This window comes from Balaenoptera musculus, chromosome 3 (genome assembly GCF_009873245.2).
Source record: "Balaenoptera musculus isolate JJ_BM4_2016_0621 chromosome 3, mBalMus1.pri.v3, whole genome shotgun sequence".
In the NCBI taxonomy this organism is placed as follows: Eukaryota; Metazoa; Chordata; class Mammalia; order Artiodactyla; family Balaenopteridae; genus Balaenoptera; species Balaenoptera musculus.
The window spans coordinates 162935505-162948504 of NC_045787.1; the positions used below are offsets into that span (position 1 = coordinate 162935505).

A 13000-nucleotide genomic window follows, 5' to 3' on the forward strand; every position below is an offset into this window, starting at 1 on the left:
TTTCAGAAAAATATTTCATTATTACATTCTGTGTATTAAAATTTTTGTTTCCCTTTTTTCTTTTTCACCCTGAGTGGATGTAGTAATATTCTGAAGTCTTTTGGGTGATTTCCAATGGCATATCAGGACTTAGACTTGCAAAATCTAGAAGTGTTCCAATATGATTGTTTACAAATCAGTTTCTTTTTTTGGAAATAAGTCACTGACATCTTCATTTTCCGATAGGAATAGATGTTTTGGGATTTTCCTGTTGAACAAATAAAATTGCCTTACAGTCTTCTCTCTTCCTTTACACATAAACACTGGGTTGAGTGATTTTTCTGGATTATTGAAACACTGGGTTTATGTCATTTAAATTATCAATGGTGATCCAAAGTATTGTGACTGGAGCAGAGGCCTGAGGCCAGTGACTCCAAACTAAAGCTCCCATCTGGAGCCGGCAGTGGGGGGGTTTTCTTTGGCCTAGATGTTTTATGTTTGAGTTCTGCATCCATGATATAGGTGCACTCAGAGTGTATTTTGTGTATTAAAAAAGTCTGTGGTCAGGAGTTCTGTCTCCTGGACAAAAAGTTTACGAATTTGGGAGTTTGAGTCGGATCTTAAACTGAATCTGCCTGAGAGTTTCCTCACTTGTGAGAATGTGAGTAGAGTTCTCTCCAGTGACTGCTCAGGTGTCCCTACCCTCCTTCACCAGGGACTGACCCACCTTAGGGGTTATATCTCAACCTGGGTATCAAGACCCCAAGCTTGGGAATGTGTTTAACTTTCTGAATGTGGGTTTTCTTTCTTAACTGTGGGCAAGCAGGCTTCTTATCTGAGCTGATTTGAATATTTGTGTTTCTTTTCTTTAGATGCCTTTATCTATTGGATATTTCAGTCCTTTAACTCTAGTTTCCCTTAGCAGTTTGAAATTTTATTTCCTTGGTGAGTGTATATAATTTTTGATTTCTTAGGCTTTGAAAAATATAAGTTGATTGAAAAATATGTGTGTAAGGCAGGAAAATCCTGGAACCAAACAGAATTTCTGCTCCTTTTAGGCAACAGAATCTTAAGCTGTGAGATGGGTATGTTTAGGTTCTCAGGCACACTTTTCATTTTTAGATCAGTTTTTTTTTTTAATGTCTGAAACATTTATATTAACATATTTCCATACAAATAACCCAATGAAAGTTTAGTATTAGTTGTTTTGTTTGTTTGTTTTTTTATACTGCAGGTTCTTATTAGGCATCACTTTTATACACATCAGTGTATACATGTCAATCCCAATCCCCCAATTCAGCACACCACCATCCCCACCCCACCGCAGTTTTCCCCCTTTGGTGTCCATATGTCCATTCTCTACATCTGTGTCTCAACTTCTGCCCTGCAAACCGGCTCATCTGTACCATTTTTCTAGGTTCCACATACATGCATTAATATACGATATTTGTTTTTCTCTTTCTGACTTACTTCACTCTCTGTGACAGTCTCTAGATCCATCCACTTCTCAACAAATTACTCAATTTCGTTCCTTTTTATGGCTGAGTAATATTCCATTGTATATATGTACCACACCTTCTTTATCCATTCGTCTGTTGATGGGCATTTAGGTTGCTTCCATGACCTGGCTATTGTAAATAGTGCTGCAATGAACATTCGGGTGCATGTGTCTTTTTGAATTACGGTTTTCTCTGGGTATATGCCCAGTAGTGGGATTGCTGGGTCATATGGTAATTCTATTTTTAGTTTTTTAAGGAACCTCCATATTGTTCTCCATAGTGGCTGTATCAATTTACATTCCCACCAACAGTGCAAGAGGGTTCCCTTTTCTCCACACCCTCTCCAGCATTTGTTGTTTGTAGATTTTCTGATGATGCCCATTCTAACAGGAGTGAGGTGATACCTCATTGTAGTTTTGATTTGCATTTCTCTAATAATTAGTGATGTTGAGCATCTTTTCATGTGCTTCGTGGCCCTCTGTATGTCTTCTTTGGAGAAATGTCTATTTAGGTCTTCTGCCCATTTTTGGATTGGGTTGTTTGTTTCTTTAATATTGAGCTGCATGAGCTGTTTATATATTTTGGAGATTAATCCTTTGTCCGTTGATTCGTTTGCAAATATTTTCTCCCATTCTGAGGGTTGTCTTTTCATCTTGTTTATGGTTTCCTTTGCTGTGCAAAAGCTTTGAAGTTTCATTAGGTCCCATTTGTTTATTTTTGTTTTTATTTCCATTACTCTAGGAGGTGGATCAAAAAAGATCTTGCTGTGATTTATGTCCAAGAGTGTTCTTCCTATGTTTTCCTCTAAGAGTTTTATAGTGTCCGGTCTTACATTTAGGTCTCGAAGCCATTTTGAGTTTATTTTTGTGTATGGTGTTAGGGAGTATTCTAATTTCATTCTTTTACATGTAGCTGTCCAGTTTTCGCAGCACCACTTATTGAAGAGACTGTCTTTTCTCCATTGTATATCTTTGCCTCCTTTGTCATAGATTAGTTGACCAGAGGTGCGTGGGTTAATCTCTGGGCTTTCTATCTTGTTCCATTGATCTATGTTTCTGTTTTTGTGCCAGTACCATATTGTCTTGATTACTGTAGCTTTGTAGTGTAGTCTGAAGTCAGGGAGTCTGATTCCTCCAGCTCCGTTTTTTTCCCTCAAGACTGCTTTGGCTATTCAGGGTCTTTTGTGTCTCCATACAAATTTTAAGATGATTTGTTCTAGCTCCGTAAAACATGCCATTGGTAATTTGATAGGGATTGCATTGAATCTGTAGATTGCTTTGGGTAGTATACTCATTTTCACAATGTTGATTCTTCCAATTCAAGAACATGGTATATCTCTCCATCTGTTGGTATCATCTTTAATTTCTTTCATCAGTGTCTTATAGTTTTCTGCATACAGGTCTTTTGTCTCCCTAGGTAGGTTTATTCCTAGGTATTTTATTCTTTTTGTTGCAATGGTAAATGGGAGTGTTTCCATAATTTCTCTTTCAGATTTTTCATCATTAGTGTATAGGAATGCAAGAGATTTCTGTGCATTAATTTTGTATCCTGCAACTTTACCATATTCATTAATTAGCTCTAGCAGTTTTCTGGTGGCAGTTTTAGGATTCTCTATGTATAGTATCATGTCATCTGCAAACAGTGACAGTTTTACTTCTTCTTTTCCAATTTGTATTCCTTTTATTTCTTTTTCTTCTCTGATTGCTGTGGCTAGGACTTCCAGAACTATGTTGAATAATAGTGGTGAGAGTGGACATCCTTGTCTCGTTCCTGATCTTAGAGGAAATGCTTTCAGTTTTTCACCATTGAGAATGATGTTTGCTGTGGGTTTGTCATATATGGCCTTTATTATGTTGAGGTAGGTTCCCTCTATGCCCACTTTCTGGAGAGTTTTTATCATAAATGGGTGTTGAATTTTGTCAAAAGCTTTTTCTGCATCTATTGAGATGATCATATGGTTTTTCTTCTTCAGTTTGTTAATATGGTGTATCACATTGATTGATTTGCGTATATTGAAGAATCCTTGCATCCCTGGGATAAATCCCACTTGATCGTGGTGTATGATCCTTTTAATCTGTTGTTGAATTCTGTTTGCTAGTATTTTGTTGAGGATTTTTGCATCTATATTCATCAGTGATATTGGTCTGTAATTTTCTTTTTTTGTAGTGTCTTTGTCTGGTTTTGGTATCAGGGTGATGGTGGCCTCATAGAACGAGTTTGGGAGTGTTCCTTCCTCTGCAATTTTTTGGAAGAGTTTGAGAAGGATAGGTGTTAGCTCTTCTCTAAATGTTTGATAGAATTCACCTGTGAAGCCATCTGGTCCTGGACTTTTGTTTGTTGGAAGATTTTTAATCACAGTTTCAATTTCATTACTTGTGATTGGTCTGTTCATATTTTCTGTTTCTTCCTGGTTCAGTCTTGGAAGGTTATACCTTTCTAAAAATTTGTCCATTTCTTCCAGGTTGTCCATTTTATTGGCATAAAGTTGCTTGTAGTAGTCTCTTAGGATGCTTTGTATTTCTGCGGTGTCTGTTATAACTTCTCCTTTTTCATTTCTGATTTTATTGATTTGAGTCCTCTCCCTCTTTTTCTTGATGAGTCTGGCTAATGGCTTATCAATTTTGTTTATCTTCTCAAAGAACCAACTTTTAGTTTTATTGATCTTTGCTACTGTTTTCTTTGTTTCTATTTCATTTATTTCTGCTCTGATCTTTATGATTTCTTTCCTTCTGCTAACTTTGGGTTTTGTTTGTTCTTCTTTCTCTAGTTTCTTTAGGTGTAAGGTTAGATTGTTTACTTGAGATTTTTCTTATTTCTTTAGGTAGGCTTGTAGAGCTATAAACTTCCCTCTTAGAACTGCTTTCGCTGCATCCCATAGGTTTTGGGTCGTCGTGTTTTCATTGTCATTTGTCTCTAGGTATTTTTTTTTCAATTTTATTTTATTTTATTTATTTATTTATGGCTGTGCTGGGTCTTCATTTCTGTGCGAGGGTTTTCTCTAGTCGCGGCAAGTGGGAGCCACTCTTCATCGCGGTGCGCGGGCCTCTCACTATCGCGGCCTCTCTTCTTGCGGAGCACAGGCTCCAGACGCGCAGGCTCAGTAATTGTGGCTCACGGGCCTAGTTGCTCCGCGGCATGTGGGATCCTCCCAGACCAGGGCTCGAACCCGCATCCCCCGCATTGGCAGGCAGACTCCCAACCACTGCGCCACCAGGGAAGACCTAGGTATTTTTTGATTTCCTCTTTGATTTCTTCAGTGATGTCTTGGTTATTTAGTAACGTATTGTTTAGCCTCCAGGTGTTTGTCTTTTTTACGTTTTTTTCCCTGTAATTCATTTCTAATCTCATAGCGTTGTGGTCAGAAAAGATGCTTGATATGATTTCAATTTTCTTAAATTTACTGAGGCTTGATTTGTGACCCAAGATGTGATCTATCCTGGAGAATGTTCCGTGCACACTTGGGAAGAATGTGTAATATGCTGTTTTTGGATGGAATGTCCTATAAATATCAATTAAATCTATCTGGTCTATTGTGTCATTTAAAGCTTCTGTTTCCTTATTTATTTTCATTTTGGATGATCTGTCCATTGGTGTAAGTGAGGTGTTAAAGTCCCCTAGTATTATTGTGTTACTGTCGATTTCCTCTTTTATAGCTGTTAGCAGTTGCCTTATGTATTGAGGTGCTCCTATGTTGGGTGCATATATATTTATAATTGTTATATCTTATTCTTGGATTGATCCCTTGATCATTATGTAGTGTCCTTCCTTGTCTCTTGTAACATTCTTTATTTTAACGTCTATTGTATCTGATATGAGTATAGCTACTCCAGCTTTCTTTTGATTTCCATTTGCATGGAATATCTTTTTCCATCCCCTCACTTTCAGTCTGTATGTGTCCCTAGGTCTAAAGTGGGTCTCTTGTAGACAGCATATATATGGGTCTTGTTTTTGTATCCATTCAGCCAGTCTATGTCTTTTGGTTGGGGCATTTAATCCATTCACGTTTAAGGTAATTATCGATATGTATGTTCCTATGACCATTTTCTTAATTGTTTTGGGTTTGTTTTTGTAGGGCCTTTTCTTCTCTTGTGTTTCCCACTTAGAGAAGTTCCTTTAGCATTTGTTGTAGAGCTGGTTTGGTGGTGCTGAATTCTCTTAGCTTTTGCTTGTCTCTAAAGCTTTTGATTTCTCCATCAAATCTAAATGAGATCCTTGCTGGGTAGAGTAATCTTGGTTGTCAGTTCTTCCCTTTCATCACTTTAAGTATATCATGCCACTCCCTTGTGGCTTGCAGAGTTTCTGCTGAGAAATCAGCTGTTAACCTTATGGGAGTTCCCTTGTATGTTATTTGTCGTTTTTCCCTTGCTGCTTTCAATAATTTTTCTTTGTCTTTAATTTTTGCCACTTTGATTACTATGTGTCTCGGCGTGTTTCTGCTTGGGTTTATCCTGTATGGGACTCTCTGCGCTTCCTGGACTTGGGTGGCTATTTCCTTTCCCATGTTAGGGAAGTTTTCGACTATAATCTCTTCAAATATTTTCTCGGGTCCTTTCTCTCTCTCTTCTCCTTCTGGGACCCCTATAATGCGAATGTTGTTGCGTTTAATGTTGTCCCAGAGGTCTCTTAGGCTGTCTTTATTTCTTTTCATTCTTTTTTCTTTAGTCTGTTCCGCAGCAGTGAATTCCACCATTCTGTCTTCCAGGTCACTTATCCGTTCTTCTGCCTCAGTTATTCTGCTATTGATTCCTTCTAGTGTAGTTTTCATTTCAGTTATTGTATTGGTCATCTCTGTTTGTTTGTTCTTTAATTCTTCTAGGTCTTTGTTAATCATTTCTTGCATCTTCTCAATCTTTGCCTCCATTCTTATTCCGAGGTCCTGGATCATCTTCACTATCATTATTCTGAATTCTTTTTCTGGAAGGTTGCCTATCTCCACTTCATTTAGTTGTTTTTCTGGGGTTTTTTCTTGTTCCTTCATCTGGTACATAGCCCTCTGCCTTTTCATCTTGTCTATCTTTCTGTAACTGTGGTTTTTGTTCCACAGGCTGCAGGATTGTAGTTTTTCTTGCTTCTGCTGTCTGCCCTCTGGTGGTTGAGGCTATCTAAGAGGCTTGATGGGAGGCTCTGGGGGTGGGTAGAGCTGACTGTTGCTGTGGCGGTCAGAGCTCAGTAAAACTTTAATCCACTTGAATGTTGATGGGTGGGGCTGGGTTCCCTCCCTGTTGATTGTTTTGCCTGAGGCAACCCAACACTGGAGCCTACCTGGGCTCTTTGGTGGGGTTAATGGCAGACTCTGGGAGGGCTCACGCCAAGGAGCACTTCCCAGAACCTCCGCTGCCAGTGTCCTTGTCCCCACAGTGAAACAGAGCCACCCCCCACCTCTGCAGGAGACCCCCCAACACCAGCAGGTAGGTCTGGTTCAGTCTCCCCCAGGGTCACTGCTCCTTCCCCTTGGTCCCGATGCGCACACTACTTTGTGTGTGCCCTCCAAGAGGGGGGGTCTCTGTTTCCCCCAGTCCTGTCGAAGTCCTGCAATCAATTCTCACTAGGCTTCAGAGTCTGATTCTGTTTGAATTCCTCCTCCCGTTGCCGGACCCCCAGGTTGGGAAGCCTGATGTGGGGCTCAGAACCTTCACTCCAGTGGGTGGACTTCTGTGGTATAAGTGTTCGCCAGTCTGTGAGTCACCCACCCAGCAGTTATGGGATTTGATTTTACTCTGATTGCGCCCCTCCTACCGTCTCACTGTAGCTTCTCCTCTGTCCTTGGACGTGGGGTATCCTCCTTGGTGAAGTCCAGTGTCTTCCTGTCGATGATTGTCCAGCAGCCAGTTGTGATTCTGGTGCTCTCGCAAGAGGGAGTGAGAGCACGTCCTTCTACTCCGCCATCTTGGTTAATCCTCCAGCCTGTCTAGATCAGTTTTTGTATGTGCTTGTCCCTAGAGAACTTTGATATTTAAAAGGCTGTACAATTCTTAAGGCAAGTGAATTTCTACTTGTATTGATGAGTGAAAAAAACTATTGAATTTCTGTTTTAATTGATATGATAAAAACTACTCAAACTTAGGGAAATCTTTGAAAATCCTAGTAGGTTTCTTCATGGATTGAATGCAAACCCCTAATGCATTATAATATGGTACTCATTCCTGACCATATCCTGAGTGTGAAATATAGCGGAGGGACAAACTATGATGTCATTTGTCCTTTTAGTTAGAAAGACATTTGAAGTTTTTCACTTTCTACAGTTTGCAGTTTTATACCCAATAGTGTTTAAAGAATTAAATTTAGAATGATTTCCTATGTAGAAAAGTTAAAATTAATTTAAAAATAAATTTAAAGTAGCAAAAGTTAATTAAAAACAGACTACTAGGTAGGAAAGTATGGTGTATATAAATTTCTCTTAATTTTAAATAATGCTTATAAATGATTTATAAAATTGTAAGATATGAAACAGTGAGATTTCCGGTTTTTTAGAACATTTTAGGCTTACAGAAAAAGTGATCAGAAAGTACAGAGAGTTCCCACTTGACCCCTCTGCATCCACACAGTTTGTACTATTTTTTTTACATCTCATATTATTATGGTACATTTGTTACAATTGATGGATCAATATCGATGCTATAAAGTCCACTGTTTATATTAGCCTTGACTCTTTGTGTTATACAATGTAGGGGTTTTGGCAAATGTATAATGACATGTGTCCATCATTTCTATATCATATAGAATAGTTTAACTTTGCTAAGGATACCCTGTGCTTCACCTATCCATTCATCCCTCCCTCAAACCCCCAAATCTTTCCCAAGCAAAGATCGTTTTACTGGCTCATAGTTTTATCTCTTCCAGAATATCCTATACTTGGAATCATACAGTATGTAGCCTTGTCAGAGTATCTTCTTTCACTTAGCGATATGCTTCTAAGTTTCCTGTTTCGTTCAGGCAAATTATGCTCAGAGACTGAGATTGTCTTTGCCAGTAATTTATTTAACACAGGTTCACTGCGGGAATTATAATTTGTAATATTTCACAAGGCAGTAGCAAATAGGATAATGTCTCTTAATAAGCCAGTAAAGAAATAACATACCCCAAACCAATGATAGTTTAATTACACCGTTGTTCCAGCCAAAGGGAAGATGAAAGAAATAAAGTCCAAATTTAGTTGAGTTGCACCTTTATATGAATTGGTTCTTGATAGCGTCAGTCCTTCCAACTAAAAGCTGGGTATCAGATGTCCGCTTAGGTCCCTCCCTGCTGGACAAAGGCACTAGTGTTGGCAGGCAAGGTAGGCTGCTTGGTCTAGGGACCATTTCATGGCTTGCACCACTGCCTATGAGGAGTAGGCTCGCCAAGGCAGAAACAAATATGTCCCTTCTCTTCCTGAGACTGCTGCTTGGTTTAACTCCACTGCTATCCAAGAGTAACCTGGCCACAGCAGGAGCAAGTGTCTCGTGATCTTCTGAGAGCTTTTTAGATTAACAAAGAGTAGCCTTACCCAGACTGAACACTCAAATTAAGTCCTCACAAATTCTTGCTATTTAACGTTTAAATGTCCATCACATGATTGTCACTCCTCCACATGTTCATAATGATAAGCACAATTTTGAAGGCGTCATCCTCACATGGCCTCCCAAAGTAAACAAATTCACTCTTGGACCAAAACATCTTTCCTTGAGCCAAAAACAAGTAGATCAAAACAACTTCACTTAAGCCATAAATGCGTAAATTTAAAATTATAACAAACCAATGAACAGCAGTTTCCTCCTTGTCTGTTCATGGCTTGATAGCTCATTTCTTTTTATCACTGAACAATATTTCATCATATGGATATACCACTGGTTGTTTATTCATTCTACTATTGAAGGATATCTTGCTTAACTCTAAGTCTTGGCAATTATGCATAAAACACCTGTAAACACTAATTTGCATATTTCTGTGTGAAGACAAGTTTTCAACTCATTTGGGTAAATATAAATACACAAGGAGTATAATCTAGGAGCTAGATCCTATGATAAGGGTATGTTTAGTTTTGTGAAAAAACTGCCTGTCTTCCAAAGTAGGCATACCATTTTCCATTCCCATCAGCAATGAGTAAGGATTCCTGTAGCTTTACATCTTCATCAATATTTGGTATTCAGAGTGTTTTGAATTTTACCCATTGTAATAAGCGTTTAGTGGTATCTATTTGTTTTATTTGCAATTTCCTAATGACATTTGATGTTGAGTTTCTTTTCATATGCTTATTTAACATCTGTATATCTTCTTTATTGATGTGTGTGCAAATCTTTTGCCCATTTTTTTCCCCATGTTTGGGACTTTATTTTTTTTCCCCAGGGATTCTTGCTTTATTTTCAATTTTTCCCCTTTTTTGTTTTTGGCTGTGCCACACAGCATGTGGAATCTTAGTTCCCCAACCAGGGATCAAACCTGCGCCCCCTGCATTGGAAGCGTGGAGTCTTAACCACTGGACCACCAGGGAAGTGTCCCGAATTTTGCCCATTTTTTAACTGGATTGTTTGTCACCTTACTGTTGCATTTTAAGAGTTCTTTAGACATGTTGGATACCAGTCCTTTGTCAGATAAGTGTTCTGCAAAAATTTTTTTCCCAATCTGTGACTGTCTTTATATTCTCTTACCACTGTCTTTTGTAGCACAGGGGATTTTAATGAAGTGAAGCTTATTGTTTTCTTTCTTGGATCTTGCTTTTGGTGTTGTATCTTAAAATTCATCAATTAACACAAGGTAACCTTGATTTTCTCCTACGTTATCTTCTAGAAGTTTTTTACTTTTGCATTTTACATTTAGAGCTATGGTCTATTTTAAGTTTTGTGTAAGGTCTGTGTCTAGGTTTACTTCTTTGTTTTTTGCATGTGGATATCCACTATTTCCAGCACTGTTTGTTGAAAAGACTTTCTTTTTTCCATTGAATTGCCTTTTAGTCCTTTATCAAAGATCAGTTGGCTATATTTCTCTGGGTCTATAAGAAAGCAGTTGACTTCTGTATTCTCAGTCTTTCTATACTCTCATTAATTCCTGGAGTGATCTCTGGTGTTATGGTTTCTTTCAGATATTTTACATAGAAAATCATGTCATACACAACAAAGACAGTTTTATTTCTTTCTTCCCAATCTGTATACATTTTATTTCCTTTTCTTGCCTTACTGCATTAGCTAGGTCTTCCAGTACAGTGTTGAATAGGAGTGGTGAGAGGAGACTTCCTTACCTAGTTTCTTATCTTACAAAAAAAGAAGCATCTAGTTTCTCACTATTGTGATGTTGCCTACAAGTTTCATGAAGATGTTCTATCTCAAGAGCCTGAACTCCCCTCTATTCCTAGTGTGTTATCATAAATGGACGTTAGATTCTATCAAATGCTTTTCCATTTTACTTACACTCCTTTCATTCCTGATATTACTAACTTCTGTCTACCTTCTTTTCTCAGTTAGCTTGACTAGACCTTTATCAATTTTACTGATTATTTCAAAGCACACCAGCTTTTGGTTTTGTTGACAGTCTGTATTCCTGCAATTTTTATGTCTTCCCTAATTATTTCCTTTTTGGTCACTTTACTTATTTTTATTGAGATATAATTGACATATAATATTACTTTCAAGTGTACAACATAACGACTTGATATTTGTATACATTGTGAAGTATTAGCACAATAAGTCTAGTTAACTAGACTAACATCATCACACATAGTTAGTTTTTTTTCTTGTGATGAAAAATTTTGAAATTTCCTCTCTTTTCAACTTTCCACTATGCAATAAAGTATTATTAATTATAATCACAATGCTGCACATTATATCCCCTGACTTATTTTATAACTGAAAGTTTGTAACTTTTGATCTGCCTTCACCTATTTCACCCACCCCTTGACACACACCCCCCCCAACACCTTCACGTCCCACCTCTGGCAACCACCAATCTGTTCTCCATTTCTGTGAACTTGGGTTTTTTGGTTTGTTTGTTTGTTTGTTTTGCTGCGTGGCTTGCAGGATCTTAGTTCCCTGAACAGGGATTGAACCCAGGCCCACGGCCGTGAAAGCACCACGTCCTAATCACTGGACTGCCAGGGAATTCCCAGGGTTTTCTTTCTTTGTTTCAGATTCCATATATAGGTGAGATCATATGGTATTTTTCTCTCTGACTTATTTCACTTAGCATAATACCCTTAAAGTCCATCCATGTCACAAATGGCAAGATTTCCTTTTTTATGACTAATATTCCATTATATGTGTGTGTGTGTACATTTTTAAAATCCATTCGTCCATCATTGGGCACTTAGGTTGTTTCCATGTCTTGGCTATTGTAAATAGTGTTGCAGAGAACATGGGGGTGCAAATATTGGGTTGGCCAAAAAGTTTGTTTGGATTTTTTAATTTTTTGAGGAACCTCCACACTGGTTTCCATAGTGGCTTCATCAATGTACATTCCCACCAACAATGTGCAAGAGTTGCCTTCTCTGCACTTCCTCACCAACACTTGTTAGTTTTTGTCTTTTTGATAATAGTCATTCTAACAGGTGTGAGGTGATATCTCATCGTGGTAGTAGTGTTGAGCACATTTCGTGTACCTACTGGTCATCTGTATGTCTTTGGATAAGTATCAGTTCAGATCCTCTGTTCATTTTTTTTAATCAGATTGTGTTTGTGCAGTTGAGTTGTATGAGTTCTTTATATATTTTGGATAGTAATTCCTTATCAGATATGATTGCAAGTATTTTCTCCCACTCAGTAGTTTGCCTTTCATTTCGTTGATGGTTTCCACTGCTGTGCAGAAGCTTTGTAGTTTGATGTAGTCCCACTTGTTCACTTTTGCTTTTCTTGCCTTTGTTTTTGGTGTCAAAACCAAAAAAATCATCTCCAAGACTGATGTCAAAGAGGTTACTGCCTGTGTTTTCTTCTAGGATTCTTATGGTATCGAGGCTTATGTTCAAGTCTGCCATTTAAAAAAATTTTTTTATTGGAGTATAGTTGATTTACAATGTTGTGTTAGTTTCAGGTGTACAGCAAAGTAAATCAGTTATACACATATCCACTCTTCTTTAGATTCTTTTCCCATATAGGTCATTTCAGAGTATTGAGTAGAGTTGCCTGTGCTATACAGTAGGTCCTTATTATCTTTTAAAAAAAATAAATTTATTTATTTATTTTTGGCTGTGTTGGGTCTTTGTTGCTGCATGTGGGCTTTCTCTAGTTGCAGCGAGCAGGGGCTACTCTTCGTTGTGGTGCACAGGCTTCTCATTGCAGTGGCTTCTCCTGTTGTGGAGCATGGGCTCTAGGCGTGCAGGCTTCAGTAGTTGTGGCACGTGGGCTCAGTAGTTGTGGCTCATGGGCTCTAGAGCGCAGGCTCAGTAGTTGTGGTGCATAGACTTAGTTGCTCCGTGGCATGTGGGATCTTCCCAGACCAGGGATGGAACCTGTGTCCCCTGCATTGGCAGGTGGATTCTTAGCCACTGCACCACCAGAGAAGTCCTCTATTTTTTATACATTATTGTGTGTATGTCTATCCCAGTCTTCCAATTTAGT

The 13000-nt window shown here is 38.3% G+C and overlaps 1 pseudogene; it reads left to right on the forward strand.

Annotated features, from left to right (window-relative positions):
• LOC118892628 overlaps window positions 1-13000 on the forward strand; it is a 95023-nt pseudogene that overhangs the window by 55017 nt on the left and 27006 nt on the right.